The following is a 22,822-nucleotide window of genomic DNA, read 5'->3' as shown; positions in this document are numbered from 1 at the left end:
GAGATAGGGAAGGAGCCCCAACACTGTGCCGACTGCTCCACTGAAAAGCCATTCCTTGGAGAGATCTGCCTGGCTACAGCCCCACACCTCTGCAGGTAAAACACCAGCTTGACAACCAACCTTGCATTACAAGAGCAGGAGAAATGTTTGACCAGCACTTGGAACACACCACTGAGTCATACTTTTGCACATTTCCGTAGAACACTGATGACTTGGGTTTTAGCTTTTATAGTTTTCAGATTCTGTGCTGCTTTAGTGTGTAGTTCTGAGCTTCATATTAAGGGATGGTGAGCTCCCTTCACAGAGTAGGGAGACAGAACAATTCCTTCTCTAGCTGGGGACCAAGGACAAACGATCCAAATCTCAGTCCCAAGAGGATAAATAATGGGGACTGATGAGAGAAAAACAAGCAGGATGGGACTTCATGGGCTAAAGCTGCAATTGGACAATTAACCCAAATATGCAAATCGACCAGAACTTATAAAAGTGAGAGACCCCATGATCATGTCCATTTTTGTAGCCCTTTTGGGTTGTGCTACCCAAGGTGGATCTGTTGAGGCCTCTTAATAAATCCTTACTTTATTCTTTAGCTCTGCCTAGTTTCTGTTCTAGATCAGCCTTCGCAAGGTATCAACACAAAATCCAGAGCACAAAACTCACCAGCAGGTCACCAGGCTAAAGCAACCCACTCCCAAATCTCTACCTCTCTGCCCACTCCCTTCGTTTTGCACCTTTGTTTGAATAATTTATTAATTAAATGTATTTTTAATTAGCCTACAGCCTGCCAGTTTGCGTGCCAGCAACAAAACACCTTTTTACCAGGTGAACACCACAGTGATAGAGGGCTTCAGAATATCATCCATTGTGGTTTTTATGCTTGTGAACCCTGAACAGAAGCTGTGTGAGCACTATGTGTGCCTTGGCCTCTCCTGCAGCATGGTGGCACGTGTCTGAGAGCCCACACTCAGCAGGTTTCAGTACAACAGCAGTAGCAGCTCAGAGGGTTACTCAGAGCCCGTTTTTCTGAAGGCAAGCAGGTGGAGATGAATGATGATACACAGAAAACGGGGAGATTCCAGTTCGTGCTCCTGCTAAACTGCTCACTCACCCATTTTTAATGATTTAGAGGATCACACACATAGCTTGACTCTTTATACAGAAAAATGCTTAGAGCAGTTAAACTATGCACAGAAACTCTAATGCAGAGGAGTCAGGGAAATCCCTGAGAGCATCTTGAAGGAGGGCTGAGAAACCAGAGCCTGAGCTGGAGCTGCTAAACCTCCAGAGCCATCCCCAGCACTTCTGTCTGTTCCCTTCTCAGGTACAGGCTGTTCTGCCCAAGAAATTTTACAAATGCTCATTCCCAGGTGTTTCCAACAGGACCTCCTACTTTTATGTATTAAAGCACTTGTGTCTCAAGCCTCTCATCCCCTGCTATTAAAATAGCCTTGGTCAGCACTCTCACAGGCTGGGACAGGCTGCTTGTGGGGGGGCTAAACAGTGCAGAGAAGAACTAAGAAAGCTGCTGAACAAATACACATTCTCCCTTTGTAAACTGTATTTGTATTTCAAATTTCTATTGTGTTTGTATTTCATTTCCCTCCTTAAAAAGAACGAAAATAACAGAACCAACAAAACCAATTCTTTTTTCTTTTCCTGCAAAGGCAGTTAGATCAGCCTCTTCACCACTAGTGATGCACCAGTTTATTACAGCAAAAAGTGCTGCAGCCATTTAACAGGGCCAGAAGCACTGTGTGGCTTCTTCCAGGATGGAAACAGCACCACAAAGGCAAGGCTGGGAGCAGACCATACAGCCAAGGACACATCAGTCTGGGAATGTGGGGAGAAGCCAGTCCTTTTGAAGCAATTCAGCAGCTATCAGCCTGATTTCACTCCTATGTAGCTTCAGAAAACAGAAAGGTGATGGTTAGTTCACTCCAAGGAACAACCACCTTATTCTTGTACCCTTCTACCATCTCTCTGAATTATTAACCTCCAATTAGCTGGAAGAGCAAAACCACCCTCCAGGTGTACTGGGATAAAATCACCTTAGCCAGGCCATTTCCACACTGTGCAGTTGTTCTCACTTTGTTTAAAATGTGTCCAACTGCTTCAGAGGCAGCATTTCACAGGCACAGGTTGCTCCATAAAACCACCAGCAGGAGCTCTCTAAATCCCAGGCTCCTGCCCAGAGCTGTGTCCTGGGTGCCAGCACACTGCCAGGCACTAAGCTTTGCCATAAACCTTTGGGAAAAGAAATTCTTCATCTCTGATGGAAAACACCTTCCTTCCTCCATTTTCTCTGATAATTTGATGCTGGACCATCACACAGGAGCATCTCAGTATTTTATAGAGGCAGCATAAAAATTCACAAGTTTAAAAACCCCACCTCAGTGGCAGAGAGATCTCCAGTTCAACAAGACTGGTTTAACATTTCCCTGCTTTTCTACGATACTGTATCATCTTTTTTTGTTCTTTAACTGCACCCGACATTTCATGCTCTAAGGAGCAGCACAAGGTGAAGAGCTTTCCCCTTTCTAAAGCACCTTGATGGGCCATCAACACTCAAGTGAGAAATGCTGCTGGGTGTTACCTGCAGGAGTTATTCAATCCATTTTGTAAAGGTTAGGACAAAATTAAGATCCAAGTTTCATGCTCCCGACGCTTCTTTTGTCTTTTTTTAATGGTATTTTTAAGAAATTATTGCTGCAATAAAGGAAAGGACAACTCCATGTCAGTGCTAGAAAACAAATTTATATCCCTGCTGTGACAAATGGGCCGTGCCACACTGTGTCCCTGGTCAGAGGGGACACCCCAGCCCAGCCTCACTTAATGGCAGCTTCTCATTCTCTCCTGCCAGGCCAAGCTCCCATCTGGAGATTTGATATTTGCCTTCATGGCTGCTTCTTAATCAAATAGGGTACTTTTAAATGAAATTACCGTGGCTGAATTACACATATAAGACATCTCACTTCAAGGGCATAAGCCAACCATTAAATGATGGACATTAGAAAGAAACTTTTCCTTCTGAGCAAGTTATTACATCCCAACGGTGCCACTCACATTTCTGATGGAGAGCAACACTTTTGCCCCACACTGTCCATCTCCTGTGCAGCTGCATCCTGCCTGGCACGTGGGATTTGCTCCTGTTTTCCACAGGGGAGGCATCTGCAAGACTCAGGCCTTGCAGGAGAGGTTTCCTCCTTGCAGGAAAGGGGCACAATAAGGACCATGGTAGCAGACAGAACTATTGATATTTAGCAGCTGCCCATAGAGGCTGGGGTTCTCCAGCCCTGACCATGTACCAAGGAAGCCCCAAGGGCTTCACCATTACCTTCAGCCACATCAGGATCACATTCCTTATGGACCTCACAAGCATCTGATTTCCATTCTGGGGGATGTGCCATGGTTTGAGAGGTCTCTCCCTCTGGAGAACACTACTGTAGCCATGTGCCACAGCTCTTTGTGGAGTTATAGCAATTTAGGATCATGAAACCACCCAAAACTTGCCCCAGCAGCTGCCCAGCAGCCCAGGTGCCCAATGTGGGTTGGATCTGCTGCACAGTACCCACAACTGCTCTGTCTGGGGAAGATTTGCCAAGATGAGACAAGGAGAGGTGTCACAGACATGTTTTATGAAAAATCCTTTCCTTAGGATTTTTTCTCCTGAGAAGCTGGAAGCCTCAGGAACAAAATGTAACCAATGGTTATCTGCTGCTGTGGAATGCAACAGGTGGGTCTGTGATTGGTCTCATGTGGTTGTTTTTAATTAATGGCCAATCACAGTCCAGCTGTCTCAGACTGTCTGGTCAGTCACAAGATTTTATTATAATTCCATTCTTTTTCCTTTCCTTTCAAGCCTTCTGATGAAATATTTTCTTCTGTTCTTTTAGTATAGTTTAAATATAATATACACCATAAAATGATAAATCAGCCTTCTGAAACATGGATTCTCATCTCTTCCCTCATCCTGGGACCCCTGTGAAAACCACCACAGAGAGGCCCCTTCCCCAGCACTAATTCCATTCAAAATACCTGGGAACCCCCACACTGTGACAGGCTCCAAATGAACACATTGCTGTGGCATGCACAAGGTAAAGGAAATGGTTCAGCTGAGGGGGCACAGACTGAGACCAACTCATGAGCCATCATTTTTAGTGGCATTGCTGCGTAGTTACTTTCAAATTACTCATTATCCCAAGTTTTCTTTTCCTCCCAGCTTGAAGATAATACAAAAATAACTTGATTACACACATTTCCCATCAGTGGCAACAGTACTGAAGTAAAAAAAAAAAATTTCCTTGTTACTGTCTAGTGCTCAATTTTCTGATGTGATTTTTTCACACATTTAATACAGCTTGTTAAGTAGCAATATAATCAAGAATGGCAAGTATGAAGACCATTTTTACAGCAATTAAATCATCTCTAAAGAAACTAGCAATAAAAAGAGTTGGAAAGAAAATCTGATCCTACTGGAAATCCATTTGTTTTAAAAAAGACTTGTTAGAAAGGGAGCTGATTAAATCAGCTGAGGCACTGTATAAAATAATTGAGTGGGGGGGAATTGGGCTGGTTAATTGTTGTGCTGTAAACATTATTATTGCAAACCTAAGTATTTGCAGAGCTTATGGTTGGTGTTTGTTCTTCCAGTAATTAATCTGAGATTTCTGTCTGGAACAACAGGTGTATATAATACAATATAATAATACAATAATATAATGTATAGAATTCTTAAATATTGCAAAATTTAGACAGAGGTCATCTCTTATTTCTTTCAGCAATAGATGTGTTGGGGAACTATTTTGACTGGGCAGGTGAAAGCTACAGGACCCATTTTTGGGCATAAAGCAGTCTATAGGGGAACACAGTATTCTGATAAAATCACCCCAAGACACACAGACATACACATTTAGGCACACTGAATCACTGCAATCATTTTGGGGATCATTAAAGAAAAAAAGGAAACCTAAAAAGAGACAGACTCTGAAAATCCCAGATGACACAAAAAAGGCTTACAAAAGGGGGATGTCATTCTTTCCCATGTTTTGCACAGACCTTCCAGGCCTACAGCCCCTTAATTTCTTTGGGCAAGGGGAGAGGAAAAGCTGGGAAGCAGGGAGAAGGGAAAAGCTGTCCCAGTCCAAAGCCACAGCAAACTGAGAGGAAGGAAAGACACTTAAAATAAAGGAGAACAGCAGGGAGACTGGGAAAGGACTACAAGGTTTCCCACAGCTTTCTTCCCTCTGGAATTCCTCTATAAGACATGTGCCAATTTTTCACATTGTAGCATCACTTCCACTGCATAGCCTCCTCTATTGGTTTTCTGCAATGAAACACCTCTCCCAAAATGGAGTGGTTCCAAAGGGAAGTTGATAAGTGTTGTGGGTGGTGATGCATTAAGTCTTAGCTTTTATATTTCTCAGATTCTGTGCTGCTTTGGTGTGTAACTCTGAGCTTCGTGTTAAGTGTTAGCAAGTCTTCACAGGGTAAGCAGACAGAACAATCCTTTTGCAGCTTGTCCAAGGGCAATTGTTACAAGATCCAGGCTCAAAAAGTATAAACAGTGGTGAACTGAAGAGAGAAAAACAAGGAGGATGGAACTTCATAACCTAAAGCTGTAACTGGACAATTATCTCCAAAATACAAATGGACCAAAACTTATAAAAGTGACAAACCCTGTAACCAGGTGTCCATTTTTGTGGCCCTTTTGGGTCTATCTTGGGCGTAACCCTGGCTGGGCTCTTGCACTGCTCAAGGTGGATCCACTGAGGTCCTGTAATAAATCCCTACTTTATTCTTTAACTCTGTCTGGCCTCTGCTCCAGGTCAGCCTTCTCAAGGCATCAGTTTGACTGCTCAGATGTGGGGAGATGCTCACCTGGGGGTAAAATTGTTCCAGTGACACAAAGCAGTCACTTTCCTAGTAAAACATAAATATATGTGCGTATGTTCAAGAGTGTAGAGCCTGGGGTAGCCCACATGCCAGAGATTCCCTGTCTGGAGGTGCAGGGACCATGCTGGAAACAAGGAATCAAGCAGGGATGCCCTCAGGGATGCTGGGGGTGCCCAGCCTGTGGCTCCAAGCTGCCTTTGACAAGTTGCCATTTGCACGCTTCCTCCTGCTCTGTCTCAGTCATGAACTGCATTGAAGCTAAGAAAAAGGGTTCACAAGGAAAATAAACACATCTTCGTTTGCTCTGAAAATGGAAGCTGCAGGATTAAAGGCATCTGTATGAAAAGTAATATTACAGATGAGCTGGAAGCTGGTTTGTTTTTCAAATCAAAGAAGTGAGGACCCAAAGGAATGCACTGTGCCCCATTAACCTACCAGCTACTTGAATACCCTAATCCTTTACTTTGCTCACCCCTTTTCTTTCATTTTCCTACCCTAATCACTTACATAAGCAGCCACCTCCACCTATAGCACAGACCTTCATTCCCAATGATGGAAACATTCACCCTTGCAACTTTACAATGCTCCTGATTATCTGCAAAAATACTTCTGGACCTAAAACCTGGATAATTGCAGAAGAGCAAATGAATGAGCAAACCCTGTGTTGGACTGCACATCCTCATACATACTGGAATTCAGCAGTGACTGGCAATCTTAAGGACAATTACTTGAGTCCCAATCACCATTTGACCAGCATGATGTCTTCAAGGTCATCAAGGTCTGCTACCCACCCAGGGAAAGAAAAGAAGACTCACAAGTTCAAAGGTACTGTGCAATGAAGCTGTTACTCCAATTTGGTGTCTGCTGCCTCCCTTTCCCTGCACCTTGTTGTTGTGGTTATTCCCCCTTCAGTCATGTCACAGTGAGATGCTAACAGGCTGCCAAATAAACCCTTTGGAGAACATAAGGATGTTACATGCTTCATGATTCCTAAAGAGAACATCAAGTGCAGTGTTAAGGATTTTACAGAGTTCCATTTAACTCTTGTGTGCTGGCACTGGGCTCCCATGAACAACAACTCCACACAAAGCTGTGTCTCTGCTTTCTGCACCCTCCACTCAACCCCTGCCAGGGCAGCCACAGGAGTACAAATGTGAGAAACACTCAGGATGCCCATGAGGAGCAGGCCAAGGGCTGCCCCTACCAGAGCTCCTCAAACTTTTGCCTCAAAACAGAATATTGCTTTGGGAGCCAGGCATGTTAAAGAACACAAAACCAAGTCCTTCCCTGAACTCAGAAACAACACTTTCAAGTGGCTACTATTATTTTTTGATAAACTACGCTTGTCCAAAATGGCAGGACGTTTAAGAGAAAATGACACTAATTTATGCAAAAGTCAGCAAAATAATTGCAATATTCATTTCCACCTCAAGTCAATTTTCAAGGTGGTAATGGAAACCAATATGGAATGAATGGGAAACATCTGGCAGGGAAACTCAAAGAGAGAGGCTCAGGAAACGTGAGAACTGCAAAGAGACTTGCTCAGTCCTGGTGCCAAGGGGAAGGTACACCCCACCACCAGCCAGCCACACTCCTGGGCACAGGCTCTCCAAAAACAAGGACTGGTTCCCCTATCCAAATTCAACCCAAGGAGAGAGAAATGCAACAGAACATTGCAAATGTGGCACAGCATGGCAAATACCCCAAAACAAGCTCTCAGAAAGTTGTATGACTGGATAAGTCACTGGTGGAGGTGGCAGTGGCAGGAGAAAATTTAGGCAGGAAGTTTATTAACCACCAATGCATTCCCCTATCTTCCCAATCTCTTTCTGACACAAATACACCCTGGTAACATTGATAAAACCTCCTGCCACAGAGCTGGCTGACAACTAAAAGTTGACTTGAAGCACTTACCAGTTTCTCATGTGCAGCAGAGGAATGGAACAAATAATTCCTTCCATTCCTCACCCTTTCTGCACGTTTCTGCCGCAAAACCCAAAATTCTTTGGTCAATATTGAAAGCCTGGGTGGAACCACAGAACATTTCTGACCTAGAAAATCTACTCAGCTACCTCTGTTTCTGCTCTGCTGTATCTAAAGCAGAGTGCACACCTTGCATGAGAAGCACGGGGTACCAGCCTAAAACCTGCAAGAGGGAAATTCCTGCAATTGCTTCAGGAAAAAAATGCCTTTCTCACTGTATCTGTCAGGTACAATGTCAAAAGCATGAACAAGCACCACAAAAATGCCCTGTGATGATGATTGTCTCTTCTTGGAGAGATTTCATGAACTCTTTTTTTCTATATGTAAAAAAAAAATCATCTAAATGATAGCTAATTCCCATAATAGCTGCTATAATGGAGAAGAAAAACAGCAACAAGTTACATTAGTGTTCCAGATGGGTTTTTTAGAGTTTTTTTCCCCATCAATTACCCTCCAAGGACCCCAGATAACCAAACAAACAGCATTAGACAGAACAGGGACATAGAAAAGACCTCAAACCTCACCACAATGAGGGAAGATTGCTACTACATCCATAACTTTATTTAAAAGGTTGCTGGAAAGAGAAGTCCCGATGCCTTTTGTTGAACAAAAGACCAGTTTGTCATTAGTACAGTGCAGGCAAGGTTGAAGAACACTTTGGCCATTTGAAACTCTGGACTCTGAAGTATTTTGTTACCAAGGCTAGTGAAAGCTTGGATGAATCAATATTCTTTGTGCATCCACTGCACAGTTCAAAGCTGCCTGTCTGCTGATGCCATGGCTGCACATATGTCTGTCAAGAACTCTCAAAGCTGTACGGGGAAGATGCACATTTGTAGAAAACAATATTAAAAAAAAATAAAGTCTGCATTAGTTTATCCTTCCTTTCCCCCATCAATTTTCCATTTTTTTCACCATCTCAAATATTCCTACAGCACTCTCTTCACATATCCAACAGTTGCTATATATCTAACAATTTGCTTCCTTATAATACTGAATATTGAGCATTTATCACTCGTTTCAGGCAGGAAAATGTATTCCCTTATAACACAAAATGCCTGAAAGTCACCAAGAGTCCTTCAAAGTGATGTACAGGTCTGCTCTGGCAGGAACAGCAGCAAAAAGATCCTTGTTGGCAGATTCCTTTGAATCAGTGTCTGTTACCTGGTGTTGATCTGGAGCATCCCTTCAAAGCCCTTGTTTTAAGTTACACTCCCCAGGTTAAAAACTATTGAGGTGTAGGTTTCATTCAGGCATGGAAATTCAGAGTCCAGAATGATGCACCTAAAAAAATGTGAACTCTAGGGACTCCCAGGTATCTGAGAACAGAAAGCAGATCTTGCGGATGACACAAGATGGTAAAATTAGAACAGCTGTCGTGGTAACAAAATGGGCAATTAAACGAGCTTTAATCCTTCCACAGTAACTTAATATGACCTGTGGAAACGTTACACTGGGATTCAACTTGGCGACAATGCCAGCAAAACATGGTTTTGATTAATTATGAGAATGAGTTAATCAGTTTGGTATGATTCAAAAGGAAAAAATGGACATGGGAACACAAAGGTCTGCTCTGCTGTGAAGCAGTACCAGGATACTTCCACTTCAGAGCAGACTCCTACATCACAGTCTTTCAGATGAGGTCAGTGTTAGCCCAGCATCCCTTAACAAAAAATAAAAGCTTAATTTTCCTGCTCCAAGTACACAGCAAAACTCCTGACAACTTTCACACCTTGAAAACTGTGTCAGTTATAAACCTGTATAACAGAAAAAGTATCAATATTTGGAGTTTCTGAGTTTCCTATTTCCTGGGGCAAAGCCTAAAGCTCATCTCAGCCTCTGACTTAATGGCATTAAAAAACAAAGCAGCAAACATGCTGCTTTACTTCTCTTAGCAAAGCACAGGAACTAATGACTGTGCTTACAATACACCAAATAGAAGCTGAATTGTTTAGGTAAACAAAGACCTAACTATGGAGAGCTCAGAAAGGACATGATCAGCAGATCATCATCTGGGACTGCTCAGAAAGCCCACTACTGATCACTGGGGTATTCCAGCAGAGACTGGGATTAGCAGCACAGGATTTCTGTCTTCAGCCAGTTTTTAATTGCACAGACACTCTAAACATTTCACTACCTGAGAGTGACCTTGGTGAGCTACACCGAGACTCACAATGTGCCTTTGCTTATTGACACCACCAGTGCAAGGTCTGGCACCAGCCCAATGGCTCCCACTTCACACCAGGGCAAATAACCCTAAAGCCATCAATCATTTGTGATACAGCATAAAAACCAGGCTTATTTTTGTCAGGAAACTGTTCAGCACAAGGTAGAGATGATGTGTCTGTTACGTATAGTCACTTTGGCTGGACACATCCCCAGCTCTGCCTGCATCACAGCGATCAGCAGGACGCTGAGCAAAGCCCCTGTTGGCCGCACCTGGGGCCAGGGCTGGCCCAGACCACCTCCATCCTCCTTGGGTGGGGTCACCCATGCCGAGCTGGCCATCTCATTGATGCCAGTCCACAGGGGAGGGAGGAGGGAGGTGATCCCTGCCTGAAGAGCCAGTCCTGGAGGAAGACACAGCTCCAATATTCACACTGCTCTCCACAAAGTGCTTGTGCAACTGCAGCCTCCATCAAGTGCTGTTTTGACAGCCTGAAATGAGGGACACCATTCCTCATGAAGGAATCTGAGCTGTAGCCACTGACTCAGAAAGTGCCTCGTTCACACTCTGCATCTGCCAATCTCAGCAGCCTGCCTACGCTTTAGGAATAAAGGGGGAAATCAAGGTAATGTGACACGTAGGGTATTCTGCAATATTAAATTCATGATACATTGTTGATTCATTTATAATTCATCACAAATTGCAATGCAAATATTTGGCTAAAGTGCAATGATGTTGGGAAAGACAACCTTTTTTTGTTGTTGTTGTTGTTTTTATTTAAACAGAGACCAGAAATAACACATCCCACTTAGTCCAGTAGTGAGTCCACGTCAGAGAAGACACCAAGAACAGCCAAATCCCAAATCCTGTGGACTGGGGCCAAGAACTAGACTAGGGCAGGAAACCCTCCCAAGTAAGAAGGATTCCTCCAGAAAATAAATGTATCTGGTATACGTCATTACAAACAGGGAAATGCCTTCACACATCCATGCACAGCATTAGTACAGAAGAATTAATTTGCTGAAATACCCTGTGAAATTGCTGTATGGCTAAGTAAAGTGAAAAATAATACAGTCAGGTCCAAAAAAATATATACTTATATTTAATTTTAAAATTATTTTTCCCCACTTTTTCATTCCCTCAAGTCAGTCATCCAGACATTCACGCAGTCGGTTTAGCAGGAAGCTCAGGCTTGAATGAAGCAAGAAAGCTTCACCAGAGTGCTGCTGAAAAACATTTTCTGGACTACAGGGGCTCAAAGGTGGGCAGAGAGAACTTGTTTTCTGTCTTGAGAGATCAACACCTGCCAGCAAAAATTGTGACACTATTATCTGCAGCCTACAGAGACCTCCAGCGACACCGACCACCAAGAGGAGACGGAAGCAGTTCTAATCCCTTGTCCCCTGAGGAACAGTATCCTTTGGTTTTTAAGCTCCTATAAGTTAGATTTTGTTTAATTATGATTACTATCGCTCTCTGTTATCCTTTGGTTCTGCTGAGGCGATGCAAAGAAAGAACAACAACTTGAAAAACAGATAACATATGAAAAAAAGGTCTGTCTTAGAGGTCTAGTGATTCACTTTCAGGTCCAATTGCACTAGGTAGGAAAGTACAGGGAACAAAGCATAAGGCAAACATATATAATTTTTTTCCTGTAAAAAGAAATACAAAAACTCTATAAACACCACTCTTATCTTGAAGCAGTTGTCACAACTTGAAAGTCTCGTGGCTGAGATGGAGAAGATATTCAGGGACACAGCTATGATTAAGCATTTGAAGAAATTACTGAGAGATCACTAGACATCACTCACACTAAACTCTTATTTAAAATGTCTGATGGGAAATGTCTCTCCATCAAGAGAATAAAGCAGATTCAGACAGTGTTAGCTAGAGACAGCCACAGCTGGAAGGCTTTGCTGTGTGTGCTGAGACTGCAAGGGCAGATGTATGGCCAGCACCAAGAGCAGAGCTGGAACCACCTGGGCTGAACGTGGCCACAGGAGCTGCCGCTCAAATGGCATCTGGACATCAGCAGGGCTGTGCCACTGGACCTCTGCCAGCAGGGTAAGGCTCCTCCAGCCAGGGGGAAACGGCAGCAGGGGGGAGCAGAGGGGAGCCCTGATTGATTTTCAAAGCCTTTCCCAGGTGCTCCAGCTCCCTCTGACAGGCATCGCCCAGAGGAGCTCACGCCAGCTGTAACTGCAGTGAAATACTAAGAAGAGACTGTCCCAGTTTTGCTTCAGACTGGAAAGTCATCGGTTTTTTTACCATGCATTCTTAAACAAATGACACTCTTACTTCAACAAAATCAGTTTCAGACGCTGAGGAACTACTTCTTCTCCCAAACACTAAACAAACGAGATGAAAGTTCCACTGATCTCATCACAAAAAGCTCCCACGAATTTAACGGTGCAGGGATTCCCTTTCCTGCATTTCCAGGATTACCATATTACTGTGGTGTGCAGAATGGTTTTACACCAGCCTTGCTAATTCAGGCAGGCTCTGAATAGCAGTGAGGCCAGCCAAGGAGGCAGTGCCTTTTATTCCTCCCCTGCTGCTTCCTTAGTATGCGCCGAGCACGCGTGGCACGGAGCATCGGCCTTTTCTTCGCGCTTCCGCGCAGGGCACGGCTCCTGTGGCAGCATCCCCCAAGTGAAGGCTGCCTTCTTTCACAGGGGCACACAGGTGTCCTCCCTGCCTGCCAGCAAGGGCAGCAGCTGTGCCAACCTCAGCCAAAAACCCACACTCCCAAACTGGCTGTGCATGAGGATACCCAGAGCCCAACGCCTCACCAGCCCCCAAAGCTTCATCCAGCTCCAGGGATGACCAGGAGGAGCAGGAGAGGCATGGGGGCTGCTGGATGGTGACAGAGGACAATGATCTGTGTATCTGAGTGCATCTGCTGTCCAGCTAATGTGGCCCTCAGTTATGGGAGAGGCTGGGTTTGGTCATGCTGGATATAGAAATCCTTAATTAACCCAATGTGCTATCACATCATGTTACTATTACTGACTTAGAGGTAGTTTTCACAACAAACCAAAAAGTAATTAAATTCCTCTCCTTTATTATTTAACCCAATTGAATCTTATTTTCATAAGCACCTTAGCTGGCGGAACAAAATATCTCCCATTTCCTGGGTGCCTGACAACATTTGAGTCCTACAGATGGCCAAAGTCCCTTTCTGAAGATATATGTATGTGCTGGCACACAGATGCTTACACATGTATGTTACATATTATTACACTTCACACAGTATTTTAAATATTGTTGGTATCATTCCCCACTCCACTGTATGGCCAAACTACCAGGCAGTGCCAGTGCAGAAGATCATCTGCTAAGAAAATAAAGCCTTTAATAGGTAACGTCCCAACAAGCCAGGTATCACCTGCAGAAACCATACAAAGCACAAACCTTGTGCCATGTATTTGGCTCAGGGCAGTGCCTTTTTTTAAAACATATATATATACATATATATAAAAATATATATGAAGTGTGCTTCTGGCTATATAAATATTACTCTCATTTTTAAACCAATGCTTAAATAAAGAATATTTGCTTTTGCCTACAATTATTTGTCAGGTTTTTATTTTTTTCCCCACAGAATGACAGATGAGACTGTCTTTTCAAAGTGACAGAACAAAAGACATTACAGTGATAATAAAGTTACCTTAGATAGAAAGGAACGAGAGATTCAGAGCTACTCCTCTACCCAACAATACTCAGACTTCATATTTTCATCTTCTGGGTGAGCACTATCTCTGTAAGGTTTATTTAAACATATAGCTTTCCCACTAAAGCATTTTCTGGCTCCTTAGACTTCCTCTAAGGATTTTCAGCTAAAAACAGGTTATAGTTTAAAAGCACAGTCATAACAGAAATTGGAGAGGATATATCACCATAATTGTGTTTACCTTATAATGAAAGAAAATAAGGAATATTCCACCTACTTGAACTAGAATTCAAAGAATGAACAAAAAAACCAAAGAATAAACCCACTAGGAGGAAACAGAACAATTTCTGTCTATCCCCAGACAGTCTATAACCAAACACTGCAATAATTATCCTAAGACAAAGCCAGCAGGAGAGATTTACACTCCTGGGATGTACACAGAGCCCACAGCCCTTTGAGCCATGCTAAAGAGAAGTGCCAAAATCCAGAGTGAGCACAAAGATCCTCCCCCCAATCCCCCAGCCAGAGTGCAGTCTTCATTTCCCATGCTGCAGGTGAAGACCTCCAAGCTCAATACTCCACAGCGGGGCTTTTACTTCATTTTTTAATAATCAGCATGGAAGACAAACCACAACTTGTGCCACAAGTTCCTCTCCAACTGCATTTGACAGTGAGAAGGGGACAGTTGGAGCAGCCCTATAGTCCTCTACAACTGGGTTACATCCCAGAGCACAGAGGGTTCAAATAAATGCATGTATCCATTTTAGCCCCCAAGCCTCTTGGTCAGTGTGTCTGACGAAATTCTTTCAGAGACAGCAAAAAAAAAAAACCAATGCAAAGCAGTAAGAAAAGTCTAGTTTTTATGTAATCTTTCAGCAGCTAAAGTCTGGATTTAACACCAAACTAGGATCAGTTTCAGCCTGGGAAGGATCTGGCCTTTTCAGGATGCTTTTTACATCAGCTCAGCTAGTTGGCAAACACGTTGCTAAAACGGGGATTCTTTGCTGTCACACAATTAAAAACACTCTCAGGCAACAGTGGGTAGGTATCAAGTTAGCTTCCACCCCATTTCTGAGATTCCTATTTGATGCCAAAACACCAAGCCAGAGCCATAATCCAACCCGAAACACACATGGGTGAACCTCAGGGCATCTCTCTGGCCCACCAGGCAGCAGCTCTCTGGGAAAGGGCTTTCACCCACAGGCACTAAGAGAATCATAGAAATGTCCAAGTCCTCGTCTTTAATTCTCCTTTTCCTCTCTAAAACATACAATATCAGCTTCCATTTTTTAGTTTACCCATTGTTCAGTCATGAGCACAGTATTTGCATTCATCAAGGCTCCCTGAATGTGATCATTAGAAATGTAATTATAAGTACTTATGGAGTGGTCTAATCTCAAAAACACCTCCAAGGAAAGCGTCCCAGGCCTGCCCATCTTAAGTCTGCAGCTCTAAATTGGACCACGCCAGGAATAATTTTTTGGCAAAACATTTTCTTTTCCTTGGCTGGAAGTGCCACTTCCTCAAAACGCAACCACGCTGGTCTTGAGGAAAGCTTTGTTAGAAAAAGACCTTAATTTCAATACCTCTGATATTTTTGGCCTTTGAAAGCCAAAAAACGTTATGGGGTAAGACAAATTTATCTGGGTTACAGGTGCAAGACCCAGACAGAAAAAGAGGTGGGCAAGACAGCCCTAAGCCATGTATTCCCTGTGCTTTTGGGATGCTCATTCGCAAATCCTAGAGATTTAACAAATGGCTGTGAGCACTGGAATTACCAGCACTCTTCTGTTCCAGAGGCTGAGCCTTCTGCCCTAATGAAACCTCTCTTCTTCACATCCAGCTGCTTTAGAGCCTTTGGTGAGCCAAGGGCAGCACCCTAAAGGCAACCCAGGGATTTCCAAACAAAACACACAACCAAGGTTCACTCCATCAGCTGAGAAACACTGCTTCAGATGGAGCCAAACAACCAAAAATATATTTCTTATTGAATTTTGTTTTATATTTTTTTGCATGGCAATTAAAAAGCTTATGGCCAAAGATATAGGAAGCAGTAAAAATGATGCATATGAGAAGATCTTACTGAACTTAATGCAGCATGAAATTATCCAATGGGCTGCTTTAAATACTGTGCTGTAAAAATACACACCATAAGAGCATGTCTCACTGCTCTTTGTTTAATAGTGGAGTTAATTAAGAAAAAAGACAGTATTTTCAGAGATTAAAAAAAACAAAACAAAAAAATCAAGTATTTATGTTCTCAGAGAGCTCCTAGACATACAACTCACTGAGAGCAGCAGCACTAGGCATGAATGTAGAAGGACTCACTTCTCTTTTTTTATTCCCTGGAACCAGTTTTTTCAAAGCAGTATGAAATACTACAGGAGTAATTTCTATTCTGATTGACTTTTCATTTTACCAGGCTCAACATGTTTAAACCACTATTGTGACGTGACCTGAAATATTCCAGGGTTATGGTTATTTTATAAATGATTATCAAGAGCAAATTTACAAATTAATCCTAAAGTAGCAAGGAAAAAAGAAAGAGAACACTGAATAATTTCAGCAACACTTCCCAATGTTTGCACAATTCTCTGTTTAATTCCCACTAGCCAAACGCCTCTGCTGGCACAGAGCTGGAGATGTAGCACTGCATATTCTGGCCAATTAAAGACTTCTAAATTTTTTTTTTCTTTCACCTAACCTTATTAACTCCTTCAGTGCTGACACAAAGACATCAGTTCCATTGAACTTCACATTTTAAAAGTTAATGGGACTTTATTCAAGCAATTCACTGGTGGCGCGCTACATTCAGGGAAGGACCCAGAGCACCCATCAATGTGGGACCTCGTGTATTTTGACAGCAATGGTTGTAATTAATTTCTTATCTTGCACCATGCCAGCTGGCTGGTACAGCCACATGCTAATTCTCCTCCCTTCCCTCTGAAATGCATCCCCTCCTGCTGACAAGATCAGCCATAAGAGCATCTGAGATGAAGCAAACAACACTTCTAAAATTCAGTAGGAAAGAGGTGGACACAAAATAATTTCTTAAAAAGCAAATTAAAGCAGCAGAACATGAGGTTTGCCCACCAAGCACTTCAGCAGCAATTCCAAATTTAGTCAAAAGCTGTCAAATATGTTAATCTTAATTTCTTTTTAAAACCTTTCCGTTGATAGAATGCTGAAGATGAACTTTCAAAAATATTGTCGGTATCATTCCCCACTCCACTGAATGCCCAAACTACCTGCTTGGTTTTAAAGTATGTGCTTTTCTATTGTACTTTTTTTTCTTCCCCCACTAGGCCAAGGAAAGAAAATAATGCTGAGGATACTTATTTTCTAAAATACTTTAATGAAGTCAGTGGAGACTCCAGGAGCTCAATGCCATAAATAGAGAAAAGAAACAGAACATATCAATCAAACCAACCCAGCCTGAATTGCATCTATAACAAAACAAGGAAGGCAACAACAGCCTGTTCAGCAGGGGAATAACAGAGAAAATATTGACTTGTTAAACTATGGACATATTGTGAGCTCTGAGGAGGCTGTAATTGTTTCTAAATAAAGCTAAAAGTCCAGCAGCGTGGTCAGCCTGCTCCTGCACTATGAACAACAGGTGGGATTTTTATTGTCTTTTTTCTTTTTTTCTTAGAACAAAAATATCAACACCTGCTCATTTTCAAAATGGTGTGCACACCAATACCTCCTTTTTTGGCCACAGAAAAACTTCTGTATTTATATCACACTTCATTCCTGGTTTAATTGACCTTTCAGATGGCCTTGAATGAGTCTGAAGTGTAACTACAGCTGTGGCACGACCCCAAGGGCATTTTCAGTGGCCCAAGCATGCCTAGGTAGCAACTGAGGTGGAAGAGCAGCACCTTGAAAACCAACAAGGAGCACTCCCAGACCACTGGGGAACATGGATGCTCCTTCCTGGAGCAATGCTTCCAGGTTCTCACACATGCAGCGTCCACAGCTGCCTCTCTAACAAACCTGGCTCAGTTTTCAGCAGGGATTGTGTTTGTTACTGGTGGGACAATTGCTGTGGGCCTTCCTTCCCGTCTTGACACATTTCTCTTGCAGCCGCGTGCCAGCCGAGAGGCACAAAGCCCTCTCCTTTCTTGAGTGGTAATTATGTTTCTCCTCGTTACAATGAAATCCTTTGTGTGATTAAATTTCAATCTGAGCAGGCTGATTTCCTCATTTGCAGAGATTTTATTAGTTTGTGGGAATGTCCACTTCCCCGCCTTTGAATTTATTCTTAAATTACTTTTCCTTTTTCTTTCTTTTTTTCCCCTCAAAAATCCCTCTCTTTCAAGTGACATTTGCCAACATTAGTCTGATTTAAGACCTTTTATCCAACCCATTGCCTTTTACTTAACTATATTGCTTCCAAGACCACTGGGATCTCCAGGCATTAATCATTAGCATTCATGCTGGAGCTGACTTTAGGCAATGAGTTACGAGCCTTTGGGGAACACCGTGCACCACCAGCTGAAATGCTCTGCACAGTCTGCCCTGGTGAATTAACCCTCAAGCAAACTCTCTCCCCATACCTGGCCTTCTTCTTAAAACTCTTGTTGTGCAGCACTAAACACCAACTCCAAGGCTGAGGCCAGCACGCCCCACACCCAACCTTATCTCATCCCTTAATTTAGACTGAACTTTGTCACAGCAGATGTCACAGTTGAGACAGCCACAATACACAGAGTATCACCACACAATTTCAGAAAGCTCCAATCCATACACAGTAACACCTCACCTCTTCAGAAGGCTTCAGGCGCCTGCCCAGAGAAACAGCACATCACTTCAAAAAGCTGCAAGCATCTGCCCTTCTTGTCCTTCAGCCCAGCCTTTTATCCCCTGCTGTTGCTGCCCTGCACCTGTGTGCCCTCTGTTCCCTTTGGTGGTTGGTCAGTGCCCCTGGGCACTCCATGGCTCGTTCCCTTCAACAGCATTCACCTGTCCTGCACAGCTGTAGCCCATTAAGGATGAGGCTGGGCCAGCCCCACTCCCAATTATCACAAACTATGTACAGAACTTCCCTCAGTCAAGAGAAGAGAGGCCCATGGTCCAAGCTCAACACGATGTCTTGAAAAAACAGGCCAGACCCATTTGGCTTGGCCAAATCAGTCAGTTGTGTTGGTCAGGCACTCACCAGCAGACCCAAAGCTGGATCATCTTGGTTGGATGAAGTCAGTGAGTGGCAAAAGCTCCCACATCCTAGCCAGAAGAGCCACACCCCATGGATGCATGAGAAACATCTAAAATTCGTCAGTTTGTCTGAATAAGTAACATCATGAAGTGCCCTGTATGAATCAAAAAAACTAAACCAACAAACTAACACTCACAACACCTAAAACCACCTTGCACTCAGTGTCAGGGCTGCTACCACAGCACAAGCTCTGTGCAGCTCAGCCCCGAGCTCCTGCCCTTCCCAAACATCTGCTCACAATTCATCTTGTAGCACAGCCACTTCCTATACACACCTATAAACTATTGTCAGTGAGAACTTGCCAAAAAAAACCCCTCATCTTCAACCATTGTGGCCATTACATCAAAGTGCTTTTTGCATTTTGCAGAAGTGCCTCGACCTTGTCACCTTGCACAATTCAGGGTGCACTCAGCCCACTGTAGACACTCCATATTAAAACACTGCAGCATTGGTTTCTTAAAGCACATGGAAACTTTCTCCTGCTTATGTTGGGTAGCTCTGGGAAATAAAATGGGAGCAACACACTTCAACTTTAGCCTCACTTAAATTCAGCGATGTCCCATCAAAGCAGCCACATCCTTGCTTTCAGTTTTAAGCTGCATTTTGCATAAATCCCAACCATAATTCAAGCCTACATTGTCTTCAGGGTGTCCAGGAACACCCCAGGAGATTTCCAAGGTTCCCAAAGATCCATCATGGTCCCAGAAGGGTCTCCTGATCCCAAAGGGGTTGCTCTTCCTGGAATACACAAGCCAATTTGCATTGTTTTTATTTGTTCTGTTGGTATTATTGTTACAGAGCAGAGGTGACATTCCCAGTCAGAACAGATGAGTGGGAACACAGACATTTCCAGGAGAGGAGCACTTAGGTGTCATCCTTAGGTGGTCTTCCAAAGGCATTGGGGGCACAGGGGCTGCCAGCACGTGCCCAGCAAGTTTTCCCCATGGCAGGAATATGTCTGGTGCCCCCAGTGCCCTCCACAAGCTCTCCCAGAGGGTGGAAGGCTGGTCTACAAGGTGAAATTAGTGCAGAGGAAGTCAAAATGTGCATGCAACATGCATTTGTGATTCCCCACAAACTGCCCATGTGAAGAGATTTAATCTGCATTACAAATGCCTTTTCATGGCTGGAGTTGAGGCAGAGTTCTTCTTTCAAGGGAGGGGAAAGCTGAAGCTGCTCTGTTATTGTACATTTCAGCTCAAGTTTCTGGCACGTTTCCCTTGCAATGCGTAACTAATATTCTTAGGCAGCATCTAATAACACAACTCAGACATGCTACCTGTAGGACTGTTTTTTCAGAACACCCATCAGAAGGCTTTGAACTGTGTCTGTTACGTTTTTGTGTCCTTCCCCTGTGATTAGGGCATCAGTTTCAAAGCAGCTCTCAGCAAACTCGGCCGCTTCACAGAAATCGCTTGTGCAGGCCAAATAGCCAAACACACACGCACATGCAATTAAAATCAAATGCCTAGATGATCATTTCAGTTTTAATTAGATTTTACCAGGACTATGAGTTAAGGCTGCAGGCTGAGATGTTGATTTAAAGCTGTAGCTAATGTGTTTTATTGCCAGATTTGCTCATAGTCAAAGCTAATTATCCCTATTATGCTTACATGATTTTTCAAACAACCAAAAAAGAAAAGGCATTAAAAAAGTGAGTTTGTAGCAAGAAGATTGGCCTGACAGTGTCTGGGTGTGCACATGCATGTGTGTATTTACCAGCCATTTAAAACCCAGATCTTCAGTCATACAGGGAAAAAAACCCCAAGCAATTAGCAGATGAAGTGTTGTACTGTTAAACAAACATCTCATTTCCAAGACCCACCAGGAAACACTGAATGCAATACAATCTTATGTTCTTCCTAAATTCAGTGCTGTTGTGGAAAGTAAGATCTTTAGAGGAAGAGCTAAGAAATGCTGAGTAGTTTATTGAAATCATATCTTAGAATGTAAGGGGATCTAAAGGGAATTTTCAGTGGTTTTCAAGGGGAAAAAAAATCAAATGCGGTTTTTGTTTTTTGTGGTTATCTTATTCTTCTCACTATTAACATTTCTTAATTTTATCTCAGGGAAAATGAAGAATGGAAAATACTGAGGAAAAAAGAACAAGAAAATGTAAATCTAAAAATTTTTTACATTTTTAATTCCTAAAACTGCCAAGAAATTTCAAAAGAAACAGCAATTGGGGAAGGAAAAAAAAAAAAAAGCAACCCCTAACTACTCTGTTTGAAGTAAAGCCTTACCTCTTTTCCTCAGAAAGAGTTCAGATATGTCTTGAAAAGCCTTCCCCACTGCTCTTCCCTCCTCCTTGAGCAAGGACCCAAGAGTGTTCGCTGTTGCTTTCATCTCTCTATCCACTGCCTCCACCCTGAACGGGTGCTCAGGGTCAGCTATCCTCTTGTTCTTCTAGCAGGGAGCCTCCTGTGATATGCAGGCATTCCAAGGAAACTCCAAGAAACTTGTCTTCCATGAGTTAAACCAAAAATAGCACACACACAGCCAGCCAATACTTCCTCCCTCCCTCCCCGCTCCTGTCAGAACAGATTGCATTTTGCTTCTGTTTTGATTTTTAAAGGAAAACATTCTGGACAGAAAGAGAGTATGTTTTCCCACTAGAAAATGTTAGTTTTCTTTGAAAAAAAGGAAGAAAAACTCCCCCAAAAACCAACCCTATTGGGTTGCAATGCCTCAGTGGTTTCTTCTCGAGACGAGTCCCCCAGAGTGACAGGGCCAGCAGGGAAGAACAGTGTTCATTTTAGTCAAAAATTTCTCCATTTTCAAGTGTTTTGGCTCACCACTGGAACTGATGGTCACCTCTCCCACAAAACTGAAATAGTCTTCCATGCTGTTTCTGCAGGAATGCCATGGCTCCACAGGCTGCCAGAGGTACCCACCATGGCTGTGAAGCTCAGCACGGTGCAAAGCCAATGTAAATAGTGCATTTTAGGGCAAAAAATTCAGAGAAAGGAGATGTTTCACCTTCTCTGGACACAATGCTGTGTTGCTGAACATGCAAGCAGGATGTCTCCTATTTATAACTTTAATTCCCTGGTAGTTACTCTGTTGTGGGAAATTATTCTTCCCTAATTCTTTGTGTTGATGGAGACGCCTTTCCAGCTGCCACCCAGCCATGCCATGGAGCTCATCACACTGGGATGAGGGACATCATGGGAACATCAACCCCAGCACAGGCAGATCCACAGAAGGAACTCCTACAGTGAGGAGACCACTGCTCACGGCCTGACAGCTCATCCCTAACAAGCCAAGGAGGTTCTTGGCAACCAAAAGTAGCAGCACCACAAAAGCAGCAGTCTGCTGTCACCAGATAAGGAAACCACTTCCTCCACATTATTGATAGAAAAGCAAAGTACTGACTGCCTGTACCTGCCCAAAGCCTCATGGGCACAGCATTAAAAGCCATCCAGTAGTGGACTATATAGAATCTCACTGGAAGGGTAAAGAAAGCTGCCTTTAATATTTTAATTGCCATCGCATTTGACAATTTTAGGCTTTGGTTAGAGCAAGGATCTAACAGAGACTCCTGCTAATAATTGCTTTTGCATTTACAGTTATAAGGCTATTAAAACAATTTTTATGAGCAGTACTCTAAAACAACTCCAGATTTTCTGACTTAGCCTTGCTAAAAAACTCCAAAATACTGGAGTAGAAAAGCACTAAAAAACCAAAGATATTTTGCTAAAACAACCCCTACATAGTTTCAGGTCAGCTATGATGCTGTTAAGATATCCAGCAGCAGAACCAAGGCCAGACAGAGCAACTCTGATGCTATTGTGCATGTGACACCAAAACCTGGACAGACACAGCACCCAGGGCATGCCCACAGAATTATTTCCACCTCTTTCCCCAAGGTGTTCTGGGCTGCCCTCTG

At 43.1% G+C, this 22,822-nt stretch overlaps 1 long non-coding RNA gene across 1 annotated transcript; it reads right to left on the bottom strand.

The window, feature by feature from the left end:
* Positions 1 to 1,547: 1,547 nt before the first annotated feature.
* LOC131560945 (uncharacterized) lies at positions 1,548 to 18,576 on the bottom strand. Its single transcript, XR_009275026.1, has 3 exons — positions 18,481 to 18,576; positions 2,594 to 2,706; positions 1,548 to 1,903 (listed from the first exon to the last, which is right to left on the bottom strand). It is a non-coding gene; the product is annotated as an uncharacterized LOC131560945 (long non-coding RNA).
* Between the last annotated feature and the right edge of the window lie 4,246 nt (positions 18,577 to 22,822).

Source organism: Ammospiza caudacuta, chromosome 8 (genome assembly GCF_027887145.1).
Source record: "Ammospiza caudacuta isolate bAmmCau1 chromosome 8, bAmmCau1.pri, whole genome shotgun sequence".
Lineage (NCBI taxonomy): Eukaryota > Metazoa > Chordata > Aves > Passeriformes > Passerellidae > Ammospiza > Ammospiza caudacuta.
Note: the sequence above shows the minus strand (reverse complement) of the source record. Positions and strands in the feature narration are given on the sequence as shown.